The sequence below is a fragment of the Neolamprologus brichardi genome, chromosome 2 (assembly GCF_056152115.1).
Source record: "Neolamprologus brichardi isolate AB-2024 chromosome 2, ASM5615211v1, whole genome shotgun sequence".
NCBI classification, from domain to species: domain Eukaryota; kingdom Metazoa; phylum Chordata; class Actinopteri; order Cichliformes; family Cichlidae; genus Neolamprologus; species Neolamprologus brichardi.
In genome coordinates this window covers 10,667,375-10,688,156 of record NC_142105.1, presented here as the reverse complement: position 1 = coordinate 10,688,156, position 20,782 = coordinate 10,667,375, and the positions used below count along the sequence as shown (strand labels likewise).

The following is a 20,782-nucleotide window of genomic DNA, read 5'->3' as shown; positions in this document are numbered from 1 at the left end:
TAAATTTGTTGTTTGGTCTGCGTTAGGACCTGGAGATAAATGTTAGTTTGTTCCTTGGTTTATGATGCCCACTTGTAATATTAGTTGGATCGCAGATAGGGGGCAGGGTCTAATAAGAATATTTTCTTCTTCCTGCTCCTTTTCACGCATGGTTGCAGTGTTATATGAATGGGTGAATGAGGCAAGTCGCATAACACTTGGTGTTCGCTCGCTCTGCGGTAGAGTATCACTTCCTGTTCCTGCTCAAACACAGTGGTGTTTCTGAGTAGTTTATTTGCTTAGCAATTTAATTAACAACTTTTAAATACATTCTTTTTTCAGAGTATAATCTTCGCGTGCTTCATCCGAAACACACTTTCTGTGTACTCCCTACCTAATTTATAGCCAAAGTATTCACTCACTGTCTCTGTACTGTTTCGCTAACTTAGCTTAGCTCGTAGCCGACTCGTTAGCACCATGGCTACTTCACCTGTCCCTCCTGCACTTTCTTGCTCATTGTGTCAGATGTTTAGTTACTCCTCGGCCTCCTTTAGCAGTGATGATATCTGTAACAAATGTAGCATATTTGCAGCTCTGGAGGCCAGGATTACTGAATTGGAGACTCGGCTTCGCACCCTTCATTCACCCGTAGCTAGCCAGGCCCCTGTAGCTGGTGCAGCCGAAGATAGCATAGGCCCCGCTAGCTGTTCCCCGGCAGACCCCAAGCAGCTGGGGAAAGAGGGCGGCTGGGTGACGGTGAGGAGGAAGCATAGTCCTAAACAGAAGCCCCAGGTACACCACCAACCCATTCATGTGTCTAACCGTTTTTCCCCACTCGGCGACACACCCGCCGGTGGTCAAACTCTGGTAATTGGTGATTCTGTTCTCAGACATGTGAAGCTAGAGACACCGGCAACCATAGTCAATTGTCTTCCAGGGGCCAGAGCAGGCGACATTGAAGGAAATTTAAAACTGCTGGCTAAGGGTAAACGTAAATTCAGTAAAATCGTAATTCACGTCGGCAGTAATGACACCCGGTTACGCCAATCGGAGGTCACTAAAATCAATATTGAATCGGTGTGCAACTTTGCCAAAACAATGTCGGACTCTGTAGTTTTCTCTGGTCCCCTCCCCAATCAGACCAGGAGTGACATGTTTAGCCGCATGTTCTCCTTAAATTGCTGGCTGTCTGAGTGGTGTCCCAGAAACAATGTCGGCTTCATAGATAATTGGCAAACCTTCTGGAGGAAACCTGGTCTTGTTAGGAGAGACGGCATCCATCCCACTTTGGATGGAGCAGCTCTCATTTCTAGAAATATGGACAAATTTATTAAACCCCCCAAAATATGACTATCCAGAGTTGGGACCAGGAAGCAGAGTTGCAGTCTTACACGCCTCTCTGCAGCTTCTCTCCTCCTGCTACCCCCCCCAAAAACCCATCTCCATAGAGACTGTGTCAGCTTCCAAAAAGACAAAAAACAAACTAAAAACCAGCAACAAACAACTTAAACATAAACAATTACAAAGAAAGAACAATACAGTATCCACATCTGAACCAAAGAGTAAAACAGTGAAATGTGGATTATTAAATATTAGGTCTCTCTCCTCCAAGTCTCTGTTAGTACATGACTTAATAATTGATCAACAAATTGATTTACTCTGCCTTACAGAAACCTGGTTGCAGCAGGATGATTATGTTAGTTTAAATGAATCAACACCCCCGAGTCATTCTACCAGAAATCTCGAAGCACAGGCCGAGGGGGCGGTGTGGCAGCAATTTTTCACACCAGTCTATTAATTAATGAAAGACCAAGACAGACTTTTAATTCATTTGAAAGCCTGATACTTAACATTGTCCACCCCAGCTGTAAAACTCAGAAACCAGTCTTACTTGTTATCATCTATCGTCCACCTGGGCCTTACACAGAGATTCTGTCTGATTTCTCAGACTTTATATCTAATTTAGTTCTGAGCTCAGATAAAATAATTATTGTGGGTAATTTTAACATCCATGTAGATGCTAAAAATGACAGCCTCAACATGGCATTTAATCTGTTATTAGACTCAATTGGTTTCTCTCAAAATGTAAAAGAACCCACCCACCACTTTAATCACACTCTAGATCTTGTTTTAACATATGGCATAGAAACTGAACATTTAACAGTGTTTCCTGAAAACCCTCTCCTGTCTGATCATTTCCTGATAACATTTACATTTACAATAATTGATTACACAGCAGTGGAGTGTAGACTTTATCAAAGTAGATGTCTTTCTGAAAGCGCTGTAGCTAAGTTTAAGAATATAATCCACCCACTGTTATCATCGTCAATTCCCTGTACCAACATAGAGCAGAGCAGCTATCTGAACGCTACCCCAACAGAGGTCGATTATCTTGTTAATAATTTCACCTCCTCACTACGTACGACTCTGGATACTGTAGCTCCAGTGAAAACTAAGGTCTCTAATCAGAAGTACCTGACCCCGTGGTATAATTCTCAAACACGTAGCCTAAAGCAGATGACTCGTAATCTGGAGAGGAAATGGCGTGTCACAAATTTAGAGGATCATCATTTAGCCTGGAGAAATAGTTTGTTGCTTTATAAGAAAGCCCTCCGCAAAGCCAGAACATCTTACTATTCGTCACTGATTGAAAAAAATAAGAACAACCCCAGGTTTCTCTTCAGCACTGTAGCCAGGCTGACAAAAAGTCAGAGCTCTTTTGAGCCAACCATCCCTTTAACGTTAACTAGTAATGACTTCATGAACTTCTTCACAAATAAAATTTTCATCATTAGAGAAAAAATTACCAATAATCATCCCACAGATGTAATATTATCTACAGCTACTCTTAGTACCATTGATGTTAAGTTAGACTCTTTTTCTCCAATTGATCTTTCTGAGTTAACTTCAATAATTACTTCCTCCAAACCATCAACGTGTCTTTTAGACCCCATTCGTACAAAACTGCTCAAAGAAGTCCTGCCATTAATTAATTCTTCAATCTTAAATATAATCAACCTATCTCTAATAATCGGCTATGTACCACAGGCCTTCAAGCTGGCTGTAGTTAAACCTTTACTTAAAAAGCCATCTCTAGACCCAGTAGTCTTAGCTAATTATAGGCCAATCTCCAACCTTTCTTTCATATCAAAAATCCTTGAAAGAGTAGTTGTCAAACAGCTAACAGATCATCTGCAGAGGAATGGTTTATTTGAAGAGTTTCAGTCAGGTTTCAGAGTTCATCACAGCACAGAAACAGCTTTAGTCAAGGTTACAAATTATCTTCTTATGGCCTCTGACAGTGGACTCATCTCTGTGCTTGTCCTGCTAGACCTTAGTGCAGCATTCGATACTGTTGACCATAATATCCTATTAGAGCGATTAGAACATGCTGTAGGTATTACAGGTACTGCACTGCAGTGGTTTGTATCATATCTATCTAATAGACTCCAATTTGTGCATGTAAATGGAGAGTCCTCTTCACACACTGAGGTTAATTATGGAGTTCCACAGGGTTCAGTGCTAGGACCAATTCTGTTTACATTATACATGCTTCCCTTAGGCAGCATCATTAGAAGACATAGCATACATTTTCACTGCTATGCAGATGACACCCAGCTCTATCTGTCCATGAAGCCAGATAACACACACCAATTAGTTAAACTGCAGGAATGTCTTAAAGACATAAAGACCTGGATGGCCGCTAACTTTCTGCTTCTGAGTTCAGATAAAACTGAGGTCATTGTACTCGGCGCTGAAAAGCTTAGAAATATGGTATAACCAGATTCTTACTCTGGATGGCATTACCTTGGCCTCCAGTAACACTGTGAGGAACCTTGGAGTCATTTTTGACCAGGATATGTCCTTCAACGCATATATTAAACAAACATGTAAGACTGCGTTCTTCCATTTGCGCAACATCTCTAAAATTAGAAATATCCTGTCTCAGAGTGACACTGAAAAACTAGTTCATGCATTTATTACTTCCAGGCTGGACTACTGCAATTCATTATTATCAGGATGTCCAAAAAACTCACTGAAAAGCCTTCAGCTAATCCAAAATGCTGCAGCAAGAGTCCTGACAGGGACTAGAAAGAGAGAGCATATTTCTCCTGTTTTGGCTTCCCTTCATTGGCTTCCTGTTAAATCCAGAATTGAATTCAAAATCCTGCTCCTCACATACAAGGTCTTAAATAATCAAGCCCCATCTTATCTTAATGACCTTGTAGTACCATATCACCCTATTAGAGCACTTCGCTCTCGCTCTGCAGACCTACTTGTTGTTCCTAGAGTATTTAAAAGTAGAATGGGAGGGAGAGCCTTCACTTTTCAGGCCCCTCTTCTGTGGAACCAGCTTCCAGTTTGGATTCGGGAGACAGACACTATCTCTACTTTTAAGATTAGGCTTAAAACTTTCCTTTTTGCTAAAGCATATAGTTAGGGCTGGACCAGGTGACCCTGAATCCTCCCTTAGTTATGCTGCAATAGATGTAGGCTGCCGGGGGATTCCCATGATGCATTGAGTTTTTCCTTTCCAGTCACCTTTCTCGCTCACTATGTATTATCAGACCTCTCTGTATTGAATCATATCTGTTATTAACCTCTGTCTCTCTTCCACAGCATGTCTTTTATCCTGTCTTCCTTCTCTCACCCCAACCGGTCGCAACAGATGGCCGCCCCTCCCTGAGCCTGGTTCTGCCGGAGGTTTCTTCCTGTTAAAAGGGAGTTTTTCCTTCCCACTGTCGCCAAAGTGCTTGCTCATAGGGGGTCATATGATTGTTGGGTTTTTCTCTGTATCTATGAAGCGCCTTGAGGTGACTTTTGTTGTGATTTGGCGCTATATAAATAAAATTGAATTGAATTGAATTGAATTATACTGAGAGAAAGCATAGTTTGTGTGTATGAAAGAACATAACTGTTGAAACTGTTGAACCAAGTGTGAAATAAATAAATTAAATTAAATTAAATGAAAAGAAGGAACAGTGGTGAACCAATGACAGGACCAATGACATGATGAGTGGCAAAGACACACTGATGCATGTTGGGAGGAAGTTGTTTAAAAATACACAGAGCATCACACTTTGCTGTTTATGGGGCTACAGACCAGCCCATGCCGATCCCTGTCCAAGAAGCAACAGACCTAGACCACAGAGCAATGGAAGAAGGTGGTCTAGGTCTGATGAATCATGTCTTACATCACGTGGATGGCCGGGTGCGTGCATGTCGCTTAACTGAGGAAGAGATGGCACTAGGATGTATTATGGGAAGAATGTGAGCTGTGCAGTGCGATTCTTTGAGTGATTTTCTGCTGGGAAACTTTATCTCTTGCCATCCATCCATATGGATGTTACTTTGACCTGTACCACCTACCTAAGCATTGTAGACTGTTGCTTTGTGACTGGGTCCATTATCCTGCTGAAAGTCCACAATGGTTCAGGAATGGTTTGAGGAGCACACCAACCAATTTGAGGTATTGACTTGACCTCCAGATTCCCCAGATTTCAGTCCAATCGACCATCTGTGGGATATACTGGAAAACAAGTGTGATCCATGGAGGCCATGTTTCAATGGGTCAGGTCTGTTTCGGCAACAAAAAGGTGGTCATAACGTTATACCCGATCGATTCTACTCTGCAGTGTAGTGTTTAAATGTGAAGAAAGGTATCGGAAACAAGAAGAACTGTTTTGTTTAATAAACAGCTTTAATTGGGTACTAGAATACTATTCTTAGTAACAAGTAATTTAATTACAGTTTATTAGAATCACAGAAGTAATTAGAGGTGGTTGTGGAAGCTCCAACAAAAAAAAAATTACATAAGGGAGATAGTGAGTGCTTGGTTGAGGATGTGAGCCAACCTGGTGAATTATAATAGAACACACAATATCTTTGAACAATACAGCATAGCATTATTGACGTGCACTGAAAGAGTCACTGTGTCAAATGTAGAAAAAAAAAACAGGCCCACTCAGACAGAATGCTGAATTATTTTGACAGTACAGTAGATTTTGAAAACACACTCCGTTTGTGTGTGTGTGGTTTTGGGGTTGAGATTCTGGGCTGAGGGGACACCGGGGGCATTACGGCAGATCGATAACTGGCAAGCGGAGGGAGCTGGCCATAATCTCCATCAGCCATGTAGGAAAGTACATTACTGCCACTACAAAGCCTATTAACAAAACCGCAGGTCATGCATTATTGAATGGATGTTGGTTTTATTCGACCCGTTCAAAGAGATACAGAAAAAAAAGGACAATCATAAATTATGCAGCCGCTCCAGCTCCACGGTTAAAAATATTGTTTTTGTTTTCAGCGCTTAATTGGATTCATAGTCTGGGAGGCATCATGGCGGACAGGCGGGGGAGCCCACTCAGATCACGTCGGACTGACTTAAGGGGGAATATTGATTGGTGATACAAATCTACAGAGAGCGATCCGGAGGGATATCCATCTGTAAACAATGTCTCAGTATGGCGAGGAGCTTCACCTCTGAATCACAGATGAGCTGTCCACACCTCAGGCTTTAATCTGCACATCTGTACCACTACAAGACGATGTGTATCTGAGAGGGAGTCCTATAACACCCCAAAAAAGATTAAAAAAAAATAGACTTTGAGTAAGTCAGATCCAGAGTTGCTGAAGTTGAATTGTACGAGTGCAATAAACTGCCTTCAGTTGATCTGTGTGTAGCAGGTGCTACAGCTATTTCCAAGTTGTTTTTTTAAGGGTATGCCTTTATTACCAGAGTCCACTAGATTTATTCGATTTCTCTCTTCATAAAAGGCATGGGGTCTATATACCTGATCTTAAAGAGTCTTTTAGAAGTTGCAGTCATTTGCAAGTGAGACCAAGTCTGTCCTGATATGAATCCATAACGGAAGTTTTAATAAAACATCAAATAAGTGCTTCCCTGTGACTCATGGATGAGTCCCAGAGGGTTTTAATTACAACATGCGTGATTCAGCTTGGAATCAGCATATGAACTAGAAAACTCTCTAACTGGCAGAAAAGATCAGAAACCTTGTTTTATCCTATTTAGCCTGTCTGTGTAATAACAGGATTACCTTATCTTGCGTTAACATAGATTTTCTTTTTCCTTACACAGTATAAAGAAATGAAAGCATTTATCCTCTGGGAAGTTTGATTTAGCTGAATTAGTTGAAAAGATATTGGCAGATGGATTTGCAATAGCAAAGATCAGGAGGTCACCACTTTGAACTTTGCTGTTAATGATTCTGTTCCCACAGGATAATAAAGACATATTTTATTAAACATTACTGCATTTCATCCCCAGTTGACTAAAGTCTTTTTTAAAAAGTCCACGAAAACAAATTATTTAAGTTGCAAGACAAAAATGTGAAAGGTTTCTTTTTTAAACCTTCTCGGGAGAAAATTGTTAACAAAATGTGACTCTAAAAGTTTGGGGAACAATAACTTGAGAATCATTTTTACATTATTTTGAACCATTCTTACAGTTGGAGCAGCTGGTTGCATCCGCCCAGCCAGAATTTACAGATTTTCTCTTCCCGATGGGGTCACAGAGGTCAACCTTTACCAGCCGTAAACAGCTGTGTTTTCACTTTGGCCTCCTGACTAACAAAAGATCCTAGACGAGCTGGAGGCCGAGCTTTTCCTCCAGCCATCGCTGAGCTCATCCCATAATGATTCATTACCGGAGCATCCACTCTGACCCCTGCAGCCATTTAGCAGGCAGACCATATGAGGTCAGAGAGGTCCAGAAACAGACACATGACACACCAAGATAATAATGTCTGATATAATAAGCCAATATTTTAGCGAGTGAGCTCGGGTCAGCAGTTTGTATTAATATCAGCGGCAACGTGGCAGCTCAGCAAACAGCAGGAGAGATTCACCTGCTGGTGAATTCTGCGTGCGTGCACCAACTGTCTGCTTCACACAGCAACTCTGACAGTATGTTGTATAATGTTGGCAGATTTAATGCCCGTGTTAGCAAATATCAGTGTCACATCAGATAAACTGCAAAACAGACTGGCATGAAGCAGAATTATGGTCTTCTAACTAAACACAATCCAAGACTAAAAAAAGACAAAAAAAACTTTACATACATTTCTAGAGTGTTTTTTTTCTCCTTTCAGTTTAGTTGTCTACATCATGCCATGAACCACTACAGTTACTAATGGATTAAAAATACAGGAATAATAACTGGATAAAGAACTTTAGAAGTAAAGATCTTTTGTAACCCAGAAGAAAACCTGAATCTGATTGAATTATTTTAGCTCTAGTATTAATTTATTTGACTGAAGGTATTTTGTCTGTCATTTTCATAAGGTCTAGATTTGAATCAGGTAAATCTTACCTCCCTCAGGTATTTCACAGCATTGCAGATAGTATTAAGATTTATCGAGAGGACAGCTGGATTATTACAAACAAATCCACCACATGATCGTGAAATCTGTTGCGAACAGCTGACCTGTGTACTCAAATAAATCATTTCTGCTCAATATGCTGACTTTTTATTTGTACACATGTAAATTGTTCATGTGATTTTGTTTCATAAGTGCAATTTCAAATGTTTAAAGGAAAGTGATAAAAAAGGTTTTTGAATAAATAAACGTTTGATTTTATATATTCCAGTTACATTAAACTATTGCTGAATTATTGCTTCATGCTTATTGGAAGTCTTTCATGAATACAGCAGTATCATTCTAGAGGATAATAATACAGTTTTTCCCTCTTACTGTAGAACATACAACAGGAAAAAGAAACAAGAAAGAAGGCAATTATAAAAGAAGATTATGGACACTTATTTGCGAGTGCCCCTGGATTTTGACTGTCCCTTTCGCAGCACAAACATTCTAAATTGTGATATACTAAGACTGGCGGCAGATAATAGTTTAAAGCACAGTGCCAGAGCTTCGTTTCACTGACCTCATCAATCATCAGAAATATTTAGAACAAAGCATCACATATTTCTGGGAAAAATACACACACATAAACATTGTTGCACAATCGGAGCACATTTAAATTTAAATTTCGCATTGTATACCAAAATATTAGCAGTGCCATGAAAAAATCGTTTTATGCTTTTGTGTTCAGAAACAAAAGTCTCTTTCTGCCTGGCTTGTTTGGTGTGCAAAAACTTTTTTTATTTGCTGCAAAGATATATCTATATCAATAATCTATAGAAAGGCTAATTATGTAATAATTATAGAATCCCTGAACAAAATTAAAAGGTATAAATATATATTGTAGCAAGCCTATAAATGAATGTGTTTCCACACTGCTCCCCCTGGTGGATAAAACAAGACATTTCCACTTGTTTTCCTTATTGCCGCTTAGGGGCGTTACTACTAAGGATGGATACCGGTTCTGACATAAACGGTAGTAACCAGATCGAAAAGCAGCACACATTTCGGTGCTTTATTTTGGTGCTTTTTTCCCCTGAGATGTCATACACTCAGAATTCTAGCCAATCATTTTACCTTTGCAAGCGTAGTAGGCGGGCCCAGGTACGTACGTTCTTTTAGAGCAGAGCTACAGATTAAAAATGCCCAAGGCGAAGCGGTCAAAGTCTGGCTGTACTTCACAGCAAAAGATGCAAACTCAGCAGCCTGCAACAAGTGCTATTATGCTGATACTGTGATACTGTGCAAAGGAGGTAACTCCTCGAATGATGAAACCTCTGATGAAACACCTGGCGACGTATAGCGTTTTTTTAAAAGCTGAGAAATGCACCATATTTGATAGCTTGCTGCGAGACCTCACACCAAGCACATCTACTGCCGGTGTGGTGCCTGTTATCCGGAGTTAGCAACATCCCCCAAAAACCCAAAGATTAGAGTCCTGGCCCCTAGCCCTGCCAGTGTAGCAGAAATGATGATGGATGATGATGGCAGCAGCAGCCGTTCTTCTTTGGGTCAGTAACTTAATGTTGTTTGTGTGTAATTTACGTTGAGTAGGCTAACCACGTTATTAAATTAATGCACGTAAGGTGAACTAGCAAACACCGTCGTAGTTACATGCGGATGTCTTCTTGTTTGATGGCAGATACTCCCGTCACCCTGGTCAAAAAGGATAAAATGACCAAAGAAAAGTGGAAAACAGCTAAACATGAGAGGTTTTTGGACAAAGTTTGTGTTTTTTCCATTGATTAAGCACTGCTTCCAGCCAAGAGTGATACCATATATGCCCTATAGCTGCAGAAAAGGCTAACATTGTTATCTTTTTACAAAAAAACAGCTAAACATGAGAGGTTTTTGGACAAATTGTGTGTTCTCCATTCTTTAAGCACCGAGCACCGTTTAAGCACCGGCACCGTTTCAAAAGTACCAGTATGGTACTGGTATCGGATAAAACCTAAACAATACCCATCCCACGTCACAGGCGGGGCGGGGGGTTATACTATATCTTCATTGTTCTATAATAAATAGGTGTGATTGAAGTGAAAGAGCAGTGACAGACAGTCTGGGGGAAATGTAATACCTAAGTATTTAATATTCCCAGTATGAAGTGGGAAGGAGGGATCCTGAGCTGTAAGATTCCAGGTTTCCTCAGAAAGTGACTGAATGGTTGATTTATTCCAGTTTATTGTGTAGTTATGTGGGTCTTGTAGATAGAGTAATAAATCATCTGCATATAAATATATTTTGTGTTGTGAATTTTTATCTTCTCATTTATTGGCCAAGTATATGAGCAAACACATACAAGGAATTTGGTTCCGGTAGACTCTCAAGCACAGCCATGTAAATCATAAAAATATATAAATGACACAATACACACACACACACAAACACACACACACACAAACACACACACACACATATATATATATATATATATATATATATATATATATATATATATATATATATATATATATATATATTAGGGGTGCAACGATACACAAAATTCACGGTTCGGTTCGGTTCGATACTTTGGTGTCACGGTTCGATATTTTTTCAATACAAAAAAAATGTTCATGCCTTTTTAATTTGTCATTTATTGAAATTATAAATATATATTTTAACTCAAAAGTACAGTTTTTAAATTTAATGTTGCTGAAACAACAAAGGGATAAAATAATAAATCTATCTGATTGAGAAATCACTCATCTTTGGAAAAGAGAGTTTATTACAGAGGAATGGCTCTTTCCAAAATAAAAGCTATACTATACGCTTCTTCTGGGCTATACTCTCAGCAGCATATTAAACATATCAGGTCCCCATAAGGAGAATCATGTGCTAACAGCTGTCTAAATGACTCGGCTAAAGTTTGTAGCATGTGTGCTTGTTGTTTTTGTCTGCTTCCACTTGTCTTTGCACTAGGATGGTGTCAGAGTAAATGTGCAGTCATATTTGTTGTGTTCCCACTAGTGCTGTCAACGTTAACAACACGGCAAATCTCCGTTAACGAGCTACCGCGGATCGCCCCGTGCATGGGGCTGGACGGCGTCAACACGTTAACAAGCAAACTGCACTAACGCACTAGTTCCCACCAATGTAATTGAGCATTGCTTGGCACATCCAACATACTGTTTTACTTTTGTCCATGACGCGCTTACCTTCAGGGTCATACGTCACATGAAAACCAAAATAGTTCCAAACGCCAGATCTGAATTAGGGTGGGGGAGGTTCAATTTGCCATGTTGCAACGAGCTTAGCTTCTGTCTCGCTAGCTTGCCCTGCGCTCAGTGAATCTGCGTTCGACTACTCCGCCTAGGCTGCACTGTTGAGCGCAGATCCACTGAGCGCTCAACACAGACAGCATCGTCAGAAGGAAAGTTGATAAAATAAATTAAAAATTTTGTATTGTTCGATACATATGCGTACCGAACCGAAAGCACTGTATCGAACGGTTCAATATCGATACGAGTATTGTTGCACCCCTAATATATATATATATATATATATATATATATATATATATATATAAATGTTATATAAAAAAAACAGGATAACAGAAATGAAATGAATACCACAGTATATATATATAATGTGCTGTTGCAGTCTAGCAGTGTGACAGTTCAACTGTTTAGGAGGGAGATGGCAAGGGGAAAGAAACTGTTCCTATGTCGGGTGGTCCTGGTCTGCAGGCTTCTTTACCATCTGCCAGAGGGCAGGTTCTGGATGGAGGGCAGGGGGACGCCGATGATCTTTTCTGCTCCCTGTACAGTCCGCTGCAGTCTGCACCTGTCCTGTTTAGTGGCTGCCCCATTCCAGACTGTGATGGAGGAGCACAGGACAGGCTCAGTGCCTGCAGTGTAGAACTGGATCAGCAGCTCCTGTAGAAGACTGTACTTCCCCAATTGTCTCAGCAAGTACATCCTCAGCTGTGTCTTTTTGAGGATGGAGGAGATGTTGGTCTCACACGCAGGTCCTGGGAGATGGTGGTATCCAGAAACTTGAAGATCTCCACAGTAGACACCGGGCTGTCTGATATGGTGAGGCAGAGCAGTGTTGAGGGATGTCTCCTGAAGTCCACTGTCATCTCTACAGTCTTAAGCGTGTTCAGCTCCAGATTGTGCTGACTGCCCCAGAGTACCAGCTGCTCAACTTCCTGCTGGTATGCAGACTCATCACCATCCTGAATGAGGCCAATGATGGTGGTGTCATCTGCAAACTTCAAGAGTTTAACAGCGAAGTTCTTGGAGGTGCAGTCATTGGTGTAGAAGGAAAACAAAAGTGTTGAGAGGACAGATCCTTGAGGGGCACAATACTGAGGGACCGAGTTTCAGAGGTGATCTCCCAGAGTCTTGCTTGCTGGTTCCTTTCTGTCAGGAAGTTGGTGATCCACTGGCAGGTAGCTGGTGATACACTGAGCTGGGAGAGTTTGGAGGAGAGAAGATCAGGCACAATTGTAGTAAGGGGCAAACTAAAGTCCACAAACAGGACCCTGGCATAAGTTCCCGGGCGGTCGAGATGTTGCAGGATGTAATACAGTCTCATGTTCACTGCATCATCCACCGACCTGTTTGCCCAGTAGACAAACTGCAGGGGGTCGAACTGGTGGCCTGTAATGTCTTCAGATGGGCTAACACCAGGCGTTCAAAGGATTTCATGACCACAGACGTTAAGGCAACAGGTCTGTAATCATTCAGATGCTGTGTAATGGTGTGTTTCTTGGGGACCGGGATGATGGTGGAGCGTTTGAAGCAGGAGGGGACTTCACACAGCTCCAGGGATCTGTTGAAGATGCAGGTAAAGATGGGAGCTAGCTGTTCAGCACACGTTTTGAGGCAGGAGGGTGAAACACCGTCTGGTCCGGGGGCTTTCCTGGGCTTCTGCTTCTGAAACAGTCGGCTCACATCCTGAGTGTGTATAGAGTACGAAAATGTGACATCATTTCCAGGGTAAAACCGATTGTAGGCACAAGTGGCTAGCATGCGCGGGCTATTACAAGACAACAGTCACACGGAGATAAACAGAGACACAAAGAATGGCAAGAAGCTGTTGTATTATTAACTGCCATAGCAGGTCGCATGGCAGCCACGGTAAGCCAGCGGGTAAAGAGATTGTTTTTTATCAGATTCCTTTGTGGAAGAAAAATTGTTCAAGTCATGTTTCCGAAGTCACGAAGAGGCAACGGAGGGCCTGGATTGTGGGGTAAGTCCCGAGACACACCGTGCTACAAGAAATCCCTTTCACTGGAAAGAATAGTGACTGTCGCTGCCCCCTCTCTCTTCCAGTACTGCGGAGTGAAGAGACAAACATGACAGCCGGAGACGCCACCAGATTTTCTTTGCCCTGCTCCGATTTTAGTGGATTTTAATGCTGTGGCTGACATCACTGGACTTTCAGAGCCAGAGTCAGAGAGACTTTATTTATTTATCCCCAAGGGGCAATTAGTGTTGCTTTTATGTTTTTACTGTGTGTTCTCCCTGGCCAGGGGTGTTTTTAACTGTTTTAAATCTTTTTTGTAACATAAATTATATTTTAGTAATCAGGTTTTATATTGTTCTATTGCCTTGGCTATTCCACTGCTCTGTCCATTTTTTGAAAGGTTGCCCTTTACTTAGAATAAAACCTGGGGTGTACCCATCCGTCGGTAAACTGGAACTGGGCTTGTTGCAGGGATCTGAAGTTACTAAACACTTCATGAGTGTATGCACTCACACTTCGAACCATATAATTTTAAATATGAGCGTGATGAAAGCTGGGCAGCACGCTAACGTCTTAGTCCACTCTGATTGCCCGTCTGACCCTTTCACTCCTTTGATTTTTTCCTCGTACCTTCTTTTTGCCTTTTCGTCAAGTCTTTCTTTGTATGGACCTGCTGTTTTCTCCTTCGTTTTGTACATAACTGTTTTTGGGGCAAATAAAATGACTCCTTTGATTTTTTCCTCGTACCTTCTTTTTGCCTTTTCGTCAAGTCTTTCTTTGTATGGACCTGCTGTTTTCTCCTTCGTTTTGTACATAACTGTTTTTGGGGCAAATAAAATGCAAGTAGGGATTAAAACCACAGAATGAATGGTTACCAGTGCATGAAATGCTAGCGCTTGATGTGGTGTTTTGATTCTGCTGCCACTGGTACCTACTATGCAACGCGAGTAAGTCACATTGTCTGTCGATCTCTATTCTGAGTTCCAGTTTTTAGTGTAGCTGCTACAGTTTGCCACTGGAAAACAAACTGCTGTTCACAACTTTTTACCTGCAAAAAAGGCCATTGCAAAAAAATTAAGAAAAAACAAATTTTTGTTTTGTGTAACTCTGTTTGCTGAACACGTCCTAAAACAGCAATGCAGAGCTGGAGAGCACAAAGTTTGCACAAGTCATAAAACCACCTCTGAGACGGGTAATCCTTCCTGTGTGTATGACTCAGCAGGAATATTGTTAAAGATAAATACTGAGAATAATTATTTGAAAGAATTCTAAAATGCCCGAGAGCCTCACTGTATCACAGTCCAGGACATGAGCAACTGTGAGTTTTGTGTCTGCATTTACATAAACATATTTCTACCAAATATTAAGGAACTGAAGAAAAGGTACAAATTAGTACATTTTGCAGGAAATTAAGTATCTGAAATAAAACCAAACAGTAGCTCTGGTTGCCTGGTTCTGCCCAAGGTTTCTTCCTGTTGAAGGGATTTTTTTTCCCCACTTTTGCCAAAGTGCTTTCTCACAAGGGCTCATCTGATCTTTATGTTTTTGTTCTGTTTTCTCTGTATACTTGTTGGGTATTTCCCTCATAGGATAAACTGCCTCGAGGCAACTGTTGTTGTGATTTCGTGCAATATAAATAAAATTGAACTGAATTATCAGTGATTGAAAAAAAATTATAATAGTAATGAATTTAATTGTTGCATTTTTTCCCCAAAATACTGCAGTAAAAAAAAAGAAGAAGTTTTTTGTTGTTATTAAATTCTCCAGTTTTTTTCCTGTTATATTTGGCTTGTATTTGGCTTGTTTCTTATGTTTCTTGTATTTTTGCACACCACTGTTGCTTATGAAGCTTGCACACAAGAGTCTCACTCACATGTGCTGTACAAGTGTACCAGTAATGTGACATGACAATAAAAGTGATTTGATTTGATTTGTTATGAAACAGTTTCGTGACATGCTGGTAAGATCTGACTTTTTCTCTGAAATGTTGACGATGACACATTAGCCATCTGTTATCTATTGTTTACTTGTTTTGCTCTGCCGTTTTGATGTATGAATCTCAAATGTATGTTCTTTAGAATTGTATTATATAAGAAATAAATATTAAACATCTGGATTCAGTCCAAATTGTGTTTCTTTTTTATTACAAATAAAACTTGTGTTTGGTTGATTTTCTTTTTGTTGTAACAATCCTTCTTCATCATCAGTTGTGTATCAGTGGAAATCCTTCTTATCTGGGCAGTTTTTCAGTAGATGCAAGCTCAACCCCTGAATGCATTTCGTGGGTTGAACATTTTGGGACATGCCACCATTCAAGTGGAAATTAACAGATTTTCCAACCAACAAATGATCACCCTTAGTTTTGGTGTTAGTTTACATTCTTCTATAAACAGACAGATAAATAGATTGATAGATGCTTCACTCCAAAATAAGACCAGATGTTTGACTCCTGTTTCTTGCAGTTGCAAGCTTCTGAGAGTTTTTTTCTTTATATAATAACACACAGCCTTGTGGCCTTTCTCTCTAACACTGACACTCATTGGTGTGTTTCTCTGGCTCTCATTAAAGCTTTAATGTGTCTGTAAGTTTGTTGCTGTCCACCTGTCAACATCACACAGCGGCTAATTTGTTGTCTGTCTTCAAAGAAAAATCTTTTTTTTTCGAACTTCATGCTAACCGTCAATGAACCTGAGAGGCAGGTGGAAGCAAACAGGACGAAAGTGATTCATTAGCTGCAGCCACTGCGCTGCCTTTAGCCTATAATTAGCCAAAGCATGACTGACTCAAAGTTTACAAGCTGCACTCGATACCATAAATATTCATATGCATCTCTGAGAAATCAATAGGGCAGAACAAAACTTTATGATATTAAAGTATTACAATATTAACGTGTGGGCGAGAACACTTTAGACAAACTAAACACTCCACCTCCCTCCTCTTCTCTGCCATTATGTATGCTGGGAGATCAGATTTCATGACCTTTGCCATCCGAGGGGAACTTGTCTTTGCTTTTGGGAGCAGATAAGCCCGGATGATCCGCAACAATAAATAAATCTGCAAACAGGCTGGAGAGCCCAAAAGCTCCCTCCCTCCCTCTCTAATCTTCGCAATTTGCCATGGCTGATAAAATTTTAATGAGGAGTAAGCATAATGGAAGCCACAGAGCGATTACAGTGAACTGGGAGTGAGACATATCAGACGGATGAAGATGGAGGAACCAGAATCAGACTGCAGATCAGAGATGCTTCGCAGTCCCCTCCAGAGGAACCAGGATGCACCCAAAACTGTTTTTTAATGATTATTTTTTTATTACTTTTTGAGCTTGGAGGGTGGCACGCTGGGATCACTTTACTAACTAGAAGGGTACTTAAAGAGCTCAACCCTTTTTCATGATTTTAGGAAACTGACTAAAATATGTAAAGTTTTTCTTTTGCTCTTTCATAAAACAAACTCATGTAGATGGACATTTTCACTAATGCCCGCCGCTTCCTTTCCTTTAAATGACTGACACATTTAAGCTTGTTGTATTTGCATCAAACAGTAAAATTCCTCTATATTATATGTTTTCTCTATTCTAGAGTTTTGTCCTCTTCACACTTTATCTTCTTCCTCATCCACCTTCTAAGCAGGTGCAAGAAACTCTGACCCTGCTTTTGATTCTAGATCTCTCACCGCTCCTACATATTTTAACAAGCTGTCTGTTATGGAAATGATTCAGTGAAATACAGCTTTGCATTGTGACTGCACCAAGTTCTTTGTCAGCGACAACTAGCTGAACACTTATAAGGCACTATGTGTGATTTAAAGCAGTTTTGAATGCTGACAAAACAAAAATGCAAACTGGAAGTGACTGAACCTACGATCTTCGTACATCTTCTCACATTCACATGGAAGGTTTGCTGCAAATGTTAAAGGCCTGACTCACCTTTGCTCCTGTGATGCAGTCAGATGCTTTGGCTTTTGAAGGTAAAGATTGATGATATCATGTTTCTATGAGGCTTTCGGTGGCTTGCTCCTAACTTACCTGCAGATCGACATTCTCAAAAAAAAGAATACAGTAATTTATGGTTTTTGCCTCCGAGACTTCCAAAAATTGGCTCCTGAAGGTCTTACTGATTTGTGTGTATAAACAGAAAATGCTCTTTACTTACTACAACCGGTCACAACAAGTGGCCAGGCTCCCTGAACCTGGTTCTGCTAGAGGTTTCTTCCTGCTAAAAGGGCGTTTTTCCTTCCTACTGTCGCCAAAGCGCTCGCTCATAGTGGGTCATGTGATTGTTGGGGTTTTCTCTGTTCTCTTTGTATTATGGTAGGTTCCTTACTTCACAATATAAAGCCCCTTCAGGAAACTGTTGTTGTGATTTGGCACTATATGAATAACATTGAATTAAATAATGTGACCCCTCTTGATGCATGCTCATTCATCCAGGTACGTAAATCTCCAAAAGTTGATTCTGTTCATCTGGACGTAGATGCTGTGATTGCAGCCATTCCCCAACTCTCTGTGAATGGTACTCATGGCCATTGATCAGTGGCCTTTGATCAGTGGTTGTTGATCAATAGTCATGAGAATTTGCATAATTATGATGAAGGAACTGACCTCCCAGCCCATTGTTCCTTCAGTGGGCTGGTTTCAGTCATTATGCAAATGTACTGTTTATAAGATTGGTGAAACCTGCAGTCAGCTGAGACTGAAGAAGTCACTTGGATGAGTGATGAAACGTTTCTCCCACAAAACGCTACGTCCAGATGAACAGAATCAACTTTTGGAAATGTGACCCCTCATTTCCCAACACCTCCACAGTGCTGGTGGTAAATTTGCATGATCTAAAGAGACGAAAACTACCATGGTAATGTCTCCAAAAGTTGATTCTGTTCATCTGGACGTAGCGTTTTGTGGGAGAAATGTTTCGTCACTCATCCAAGTGACTTCTTCAGTCTCAGCTGACTGCATGTTTCCCCAATCTTATAAACAGTAAACTGAAAGATGTTTGAATAGTCCCAAATGCTGAAGGTCTTTTACCTCGTGTTTGTGACTGGGTGTTAAATGTAGCCCAAAATGCTAAAAGCCAACTGGACAGCTTTGCATCGTGAAAACAGCAGAGAAAGACGGCACCAGTTTTCAAACATTTCCACTGTATTTTGCACCAAGAAACATTTTGCTGCAAGTTGTTATAAATGGGAAGTGATTGTCTGAACTCTAAATTTATCCTCAGCCAGAGGTCTGAATCATCAGTACAGACATTATTCACGACCGGAGGGAGGGGCTGACCTGTTTCTTTGTAAAGACAGTAGACTGATTGAATGGGAAAAACTGAGACATGTTGCATCATTAAATGTGAAACGAGACAACTCCGTGGTGGGTTTTTTATAGAGTTTATTATGTAGTGTGATTTTAATAATAAGATTAAACTGGGCTGCATTTCCATTTGCATTTTTAGGATCATGTTTCTGTGTTGCACAACTGGTATGTATAAGGCAAACCATTGCTATAGAATTTGCTTTTCTTAAACACTGCACACTGAATCTCTAAGACTCATTTTATTATGACTTCTTTACCCAGTTACACAGAGGACACTGACCTTTACAAAAAGGACAGCACCAGCTTCCCATATCTAGTTAGCCAAATGAATAAAAAATATCAGAAATAGAGGAGGGGAAAGCAGCGGAGAGTTTCCTGATAGAGCTTAAATGTTTTCCTGTAAATAAAATAACATATAAAACATTGTTTTATATGCCAAACCCAGGGTGTGAACTGGGACACAAGTTCACAGCATCCTGAAAAAACAGGAGGAAAACATTAACACTGAGCGAGAAGAAGGAATGGCTACTGAAAGAGAAAAACGTGCCCACTGTAAAGAAAAAGCGAAGAAAACACGGAGAGGAACGCTGCACTGCATGATGCCTCGTGGCTTTTTCCAGCAACTCTGCAGCATATACATTGAGGACAGATGCTGAGAATTATTTGCAAATCATGTCCGATTGGGTCAGTGCCTTTTCTGTCCTTTCCGCTGTGATCTACTGAGAGGCAAAACCTGCCTGAACAAATCTCACCCACCCGGCTTCACCCGTGACAACCTCAACAGTTAAATAACACAAATAACAGCCGTGACTTCTGTGACGCCCGCTAACACGGTGCCGGTTTGTGTCGCACACGCCAGAGTTGGTGTGTTTGGTGCTTTCAGATAAAAGCTCAGATTGATTGGCCTCGTCTAACGTGGCGCGAGACAGAAAACACTCGCCATCTCTCAGCAACAATTACCCGTCCCTCCACACCAGCTGTCAGCGCGTTAATTCATCTGTCATCATCCCACTTCTCCCAGTAGAATCAGGCTGACAGCAAGCCCAGTATCAGTCACACAGCATTACACTCCTGTTGACTTTCATTTGCTCCACTTTGTCTTTCACCATGAAGGATGCGGGGTTCTATTTTACCCTTAAAAGTAATGGTTCTGCTTGTTATGCTCGAGCTCTCCGTCATATTCACACTGGGTGTTGAGACGAGGCTAAGTTATAGAATTGAATATTAGATAACCCACCAATTCAACCCTGAAGGCTCAACAAGTAACTGTCATGGCTGGTATCATTGCACTGCTGAAACTTTCTGCAACTCCAAAATAAGCTTAAAAACACACATATCATCTCTTATAAACTTCCAAAGATCCCTCAGCAAAAACCTTTGCTCTTTTTGGCCTCACTGCAAACTTTAAATTTCTGTTTTGAGCTTGTTGTAGACTTTGCCATTTAGGCTGCTATGTTCATCATTTCCTATTCCACCTGCACACGAGTCCTACTCTCTGCGAATCTGATTTAAGAACAAGTATTAAAATGATTACTGGAGATTTTCGGGAGCTCCCAAAATTTTCTGAATTGACGTTGTACTGTGTGTCTCTGTCTACATTGTGTTGGAGATCTTGTAAAAACTGATAGAATTATGAATGCAGAAAGGTACCATCAACTTTTGATCCACCACTCAGTACCATCTGGAAGCAGCTGATTGTCAGCACCTTATTTTTTCAGCATGGCAGTGATCCCAAATGTACGGTCAGTCCAGTAAAAGCATACCTAGATAGGAAAACAAACAAGTGAAAATTATTAGTCAGGATTGTTCAAACCAGATCCTACACTCAAACAATGTAGGATGTCATCTTGACACAGGACATAACAAAAGGCAACCAGCATCTAAATAAGAGCTTTGGGTGTCCTTCAAGAAGCCTGAAGAACTA

General features: G+C 40.7%; 1 pseudogene; it reads right to left on the bottom strand.

Moving 5' to 3' along the window:
- LOC148106075 (uncharacterized) overlaps positions 1-13,339 on the bottom strand; it is a 47,526-nt pseudogene extending 34,187 nt beyond the window's left edge.
- Positions 13,340-20,782: the final 7,443 nt, after the last annotated feature.